Genomic DNA, 6,495 nt, shown 5'->3' on the forward strand with positions numbered 1-6,495 from the left:
AGATGTCTCTGGTACGGGTTGAGAGATGGATCGAGAACTTGCGGGTTGAGGCAGATGCCGGATCACTTGACTGGAGCAATGGGGGGAGGTACCTGCAAAGACACTCCGACGCTCAAGTCAGAATGGATCTAAGAGGTATAAGGTATGAGGAATGAATGAATACCTGGGGGACTTGAGTCCTCTATTTATAAGTGGTGATGAATATCTTATCTTATCTTAACTGGTTAAGATAAGATGAGTGAATTCGAAAGTTGGTTAGGAGCTCTGGAGGGCCGGTTTTTGGGCCTTATGAGCGAGGCGCGGGTCGGACCCGGGGAGCCGGGGTTGGATGCGGTCCCGGGTCCGAGATCGGTGGTCCAGATCCGTAACAGTTGCCCCCACAGCGGGAGAGCGAGCGAGGTCAGTCTATCGCTGGGAGATACTATTTTTACGTGGGCTAGGCCTTTGGCTCTTCTCGAGTGATCGTTTGGTTCTTTTGAGAGGAGGTCGGTGCCTCGGTTTCGTTTTGTGGAAGATTCGTCTGACCGTTTTGGTGAGTCATGACTCTTCCATGTCTGCTGCGCCCGTTGCGTTTTTTGAGGCGTGATTTATTCGTTTCTCTTTTCGAGTGGGCATTTATTGTGAGGGGACGTTTTCCTCTATTGCCCTTACATTTCCTTTGCTTTCCAGGGGTATTTGCGTTATTTTGCTTTTTTCGAAACCGTTTTGGTTTTCTTCCTACAGTTCCCTCTTTATTTCTTTCTTCCTTCAGTTCCTTCTTCATTTCTCTATTGCTTTTTCTTCTCCGAAAGGGCTTTTTCGCATTCTAGCTTTGGTTGATCTTCTGCCGTGGCATTTTTTCCTCTGGTTTGTTTCCTTGCATTTTATCAGGTTGGTATTCTTCTGCTTCTTTTTGTTTCCTCTGTGATTTGTGCTTTGTCTTTTTTTTTGTATTTGTTTTGCCTCTGCATAGGGTAGATTAGAGTTGCCTTTTGGTGTATGATGGTATTGCATTGTGGTAGATAGTTCTGTTGGGGTAGTGGGTTTTTGTAAGGGGGGTGAGCACCACCGTATAATTGGTGGTGCCTAGTGGTGTCTGTTTGGTTTCATCCACCGTTTTGTGCCGCGGGATTTGGCTGACAGTGGTGCTCGTCGCTATTTTAGGTATGGCTCGTCGACGGACTGAGGGTGTGAGGGTTCCGGTGGCCCCTGCGGGGGGTGTCCCCGACCTTTTCTCTTGGGTCACTAGTGATGTATGGGGACGCCGTCGCGGATGACGGAGGCGGACCTCCAGCGGCTCCGCGATCAAGGAGCTGTTTGCGGGGTGGTGATGCCGAACGCCACTACGAGCTTTCTCTTCTCGGGGTTGACGAGAGAGTCTGCTATACCAATCTTGACTCACCGACTGTGCCGGATTGGATGTGGGTGTATGAGGCGATGTTTACCTGGCTTGGTGTTCGGCTCCCCTTTTTCCCGTTTGTTCAACAGTTATTGAGCCGGTGCTCCGTGGCGCTGTCTCAGCTGCATCCGAATAGCTGGGCGGCGATACGGTCTTTCGAGCTCGTTTGTGAATTTTTGGAGCTTCCTGCCTCGGTAAACGTCTTCCTTTTTCTCTTCTTGTGTACCCTTCTGACCAAGGAGGGGAAGCACAAGAAGGGGTATGTGTCTTTTAGAGCTCAGCCTCATCGTCGGATCTTCGGGTTGTATGAAGATTCTTTTCACGGTTTTAAGAGCGGGTATTTTAAGGTTCGTCCTGCAAGGGGGCATAATCCTTTTTGGCTGACGTTGGAGGGTGAGTGTCGGTTTCCCACCTATTGGAACTTTAAGGCGGGGCCGTCGGTATTTACTCGGGTTTCGCAAGAGTTTCTGACCTCGGAGGAGCGGGATATCACTCTTGTTTTGTGGCAGTTGTTTGGGGAGCGCCCTCTTAATCCTCGGGATGTGATGTGTGATCCGGTTGCTTGTCGGTCATATGTTGGTGTGTGTCTGTCCTTTTCTTTGATTTTTGTGTTTGTTTTCCCGTTTTTGTAACTTGGAATTTTTGTTTTCTTTCAGTTGAGATGGCTGGTGGTTTGACTTCCTTGGCACGACTGAAGGCAGCAATGGCCCGGGAGGAAGGGTCGTCGTCTCCGGCTACTCCTGTTTCTAATCCTGTCGTGGGGTTGCAGGCTGTTTCTCAGGAGGTAGTTTCTTCGGGCGTGCGGGCCAATGCTCAGGTTTCTCCTGGTCCTGCGAACTCACCTGAAGTCGTCGTAGTGACGGCTGCTGAGGCTTCTCGGAAGAGAAAAAGGGCTGAGGAGCGAGACTTTTGAGGAGGAGGGTCTTGTGCCTAGTGTGATGGACCGACGCTTCGATGCCCCGGGGTTCATTGATCAACACTTGATGCCTGGTACGGAGCCGTTTTTTGATGGCTGCGATGTTTCGTTTCAGGCCAAGTCGGTGTATCGTGCCCTCCTTCGGTCTGCCGTTGTCGTTCGGAAGGCTGAGCCCGTGATGGCTCAGGTCGGTTTGTTGGATAAGAAACTTCGCCATTCTCAGGCTGAGGTGGCTAAGTTGAAGGAGGAGCTCGAGGCTGCCGAGGCTGCGAGAGAGAGGGCAGTGAAGTCTTCTGAGGAAGCCGGGGCGGAGATTCTCCGACTTTCCGAGGTTGAGACTTCGCTTCTTTCCCAATTGGCAGAGGAGCGGCAGCAGGCTTCTAATGCGGGTTCTCAAGCTGCCGTGCTTCTTACTGAGTCAGAGACTCTGAAGGCCGAGGTTGCTTCCTTGAAGAGGGAGAAGACGGAGTTACTGAGTTATGCAAAGGATGCGATCGTGGCTACCGAGGAGACAATGAGGGCTCAGGCTTTAGTGCTGGCTCCGGGAGTGGATGTGTCCGTGATGGGAGCATTCAAGACTGTTCGTGACGGCCAGATTGTCGACCTTGAGTAGCTTTCTATCTTTGTTATTTTATTTTGAACTGTGTTTTGAATATTTTGGATGGCCAAGGGTCGTGTAGTTGCTACTTCGTGACACTGGATTCTGCTTAATGGTATTTTCGGCCGTTCGGGCCTTATTGTATATTCCGTTTTATGGTTTTTTCGGCCGTTCGGGCCTTTTGTATGTTTCGCTTTAAGCTATTCCGTTTGTTTTATTGGTTCCCTCGGGCCGTCGTTTGGTTGGGTTTTTTATGGATATCCGTGTATTGGGCCTGGGGGGTGATCAGTCCCCCAGTCGTGGCCGTGTCTTTGTTCGTATTTGGGACCGTTTAGAAAGGTAGAAATAGCTTTTAACGAAATATTTATTTAAGGTTGGGCCTCGTTAAAACCCTCCGTCTTTGGGGGGAAAGAGTACCCGAGATAGATACTAAAGCGAAAATTAAATTTCAGGAGTTGTAAAATGGGAAGATATAAATAAAAAGGGGTGACCTAGTTAGGTCGGCCTAAGTGTAGTATCGCCGTAAATTGGCGGCGTTCCAGGTCCTTGGGACTTCGTCGCCATTAAGCCGTTCGAGTTTATATGCTCCCTTTCCGATTACCGCCTTGATTCTGTATGGTCCTTCCCAGTTGGGAGTGAGTTTCCCTTCTCCTGGGGTCGGGGGACCGATGCCATTTTGTCATAGGACGAGATCGTCGGTTGCGAATTCTCGTCGGACGACGCCATGGTTGTATCTTAAGCTGATTCTCTATTTTAGGGCTAGCTCTTTGATATGAGCTATGCTTCTTTCCTCGTCGATGAGGTCTCGTTTTGCTTCCTCGTCGTTACCGCCGACCGTTTTTCTGGGGCTTGGGTCTCCGATTTCTACCGGGATGACCACTTCCACACCGTATATTAATCGGAAGGGTGTTTCTCCCGTGGTCGTTTGCGGTGTGGTTCGGTATGACCATAGGACCGATCCGAGTTCGTCGGCCCATAGTTCTTTGGCTTCGTCGAGCCGCTTCTTGAGTCCTTTGACGATTATTTTATTTGCGGATTCCACCTGTCCGTTTGTTTGGGGGTGTTCTACCGAGTTGAAACGGTGAGATACGTGTAGTCCTTCTAAAAATTCTCTGAACCTTTTGTCGGCAAATTGGGTTCCGTTGTCCGAGATAACGATCTCGGGGATCCCGAATCGGGTGATGATCTATCGCCAGAGGAATTTTCGGCATTGGGCTGCCGTTATGGAGGCTAGGGGTTCGGTTTCGATCCATTTAGTGTAGTAGTCTATGACGACGATGAGATACCTGAGTTGACCGGGTGCCGTAGGGAAGGGCCCGACGAGGTCAATACCCCAGGTGCCGAATGGCCGTTCTGCCGATATGATGCTTAGCTGGTGAGGGGTGGCTTGGTGGATATTGGCGTGCCTTTGGCATTTGTCGCAGTTTTTGACTATTTTTATGGAGTCTCGGATGATTGTGGGCCAGAAGTAGCCTGCCCTGATGACCTTTTGGGCTAACGTTTTGCGTCCGACGTGGTGGCCGCAGCAGCCTTCGTGGATTTCGCGGAGTATGTACTCCGTGTCCCTGGGTTCAACACACTTGAGTAGGGGTTGCGAGAATCCGCGTTTGTATAATTGTCCTGTGACAATAGTATAGTTGGCGGCTTCCCTTTTTATTCGCTTTCCCTCTTTGGGGTCTGGCGGCAGTGTTCCCTCGAGGAGGTACTGTAGGATAGGGTGGGTCCAAGACCCCTGGTTCGAGAGTGTCAGATGAGCGGTGGTTATCGTTGACACGGAGGGTGACTTAACGACTTCCTGGATTAGCGACTTGTTACCGTGTCCAGGTTTGGTGCTGGCTAGTTTGGAAAGTAGGTCTGCCCTGGCATTTCGTTCCCTAGGGACGTGCTGTATGGTAACGTGCTCGAATCCTTCTTTTAGTTTGTTTACCTTGGCGAGGTATTGTTGGAGTAGAGGATCTCGTGTCTGGTAGTCTCCGTTAATTTGGGAGCTGACTACTTGGGAATCGGTATTTACCTCTAGGACCTTTGCTCCGACTTCCCGGGCTAGGGCTAGGCCTGCCAAGAGGGCCTCGTATTCTGCCTGGTTGTTTGAGACCAGAAATTCGTATCGTACTGACTGTTCGATTACGACTCCGTTATGGCTTTCGAGGATGACTCCGGCGCCTCCAGAAGTGATGTTCGAGGAGCCGTCAACGTGTAGCTTCCATGATTCGGGGGTGGAGTCTCCTGGTGTCATTTCGGCGATAAAATCGGCCATGGCTTGTGCTTTGATCGCGTATCGGGGTTCGAACTTGATGTCGAACTGGGATAGTTCGATGGACCATGCTAGCATTCTGCCAGCTAGGTCGGGTTTTTGAAGTACCTGCTTGACCGCTTGGTCGGTTCGGACCGTCACGGAATGGGCCTGGAAGTATTGTCGTAGGCGTCGGGAGGCTGTAAGGAGTGCGAAGGCCAGTTTTTCTAAGCGTGAGTAGCGAGCTTCCGTATCCTGTAGGACTCTGCTTATGAAGTATATGGGTTTTTGTTCTTTTTTCTCGTTTTCACGGATGAGCGCTGCTACGAGTGCCTCCTCCGTTATGGAGAGGTACAGGTAGAGTGTTTCCCCTGTCTGGGGTTTGGCGAGGATTGGTGGTTCCGCTAAGACTCTCTTGAAATGTTGGAATGCTTCTTCGCATTCCGTCTCTGGTATGCGAAATTGTTACTCAGGTTGTGAATCATTACATATCTTCACAACTTCGCATAACTAACCAGCAAGTGCACTAGGTCGTCCAAGTAATACCTTACGTGAGTAAGGGTCGATCCCACGGAGATTGTTGGTTTGAAGCAAGCTATGGTCACCTTGTAAATCTCAGTCAGGCAGATATAAAATGGTTATGTAGTTTTACAACTGATCAAAAGATGCCTAATACAATAGTAAAAGGTCCTATTTATAATAAACTAGCTACTAGGGTTTACAGAAGTAAGTAATTGATGCATAAATCCACTTCCGGGGCCCACTTGGTGTGTGCTTGGGCTGAGCTTGAAGTCTACACGTGCAGAGGCTCTTTCTGGAGTTGAACGCCAGGTTGTAACGTATTTCTGGCGTTCAACTTTGGTTTGTGACTTGTTTCTGGCGTTTAACTTCAGACAGCAGAGTAGAACTGGCGTTCAACGCCCTTTTACGTCGTCTAAACTCGGCCAAAGTATGGACTATTATATATTGCTGCAAAGCCCTGGATGTCTACTTTCCAACGCAATTGGAAGCGTGCCATTTTGAGTTCTGTAGATCCAGAAAATTCACTTTGAGTGCAGGGAGGTCAGAATCCAACAGCATCAACAGTCCTTCTTCAACCTCTGAATCTAATTTTTGCTCAAGTCCCTCAATTTCAGCCAGAAAATACCTGAAATCATAGAAAAATATACAAACTCATATTAAAGTCCAGAAATGTGAATTTAACATAAAAACTAATGAAAACATCCCTAAAAGTAACTAGATCCTACTAAAAACATACTAAAAACAATGCCAAAAAGCGTATAAATTATCCACTCATCACAACACCAAACTTAAATTGTTGCTTGTCCCAAGCAACTGAAAATCAAATAGGATAAAAAGAAGAGAATATA

The sequence above is a fragment of the Arachis ipaensis genome, chromosome B02, assembly GCF_000816755.2.
Source record: "Arachis ipaensis cultivar K30076 chromosome B02, Araip1.1, whole genome shotgun sequence".
In the NCBI taxonomy this organism is placed as follows: Eukaryota; Viridiplantae; Streptophyta; class Magnoliopsida; order Fabales; family Fabaceae; genus Arachis; species Arachis ipaensis.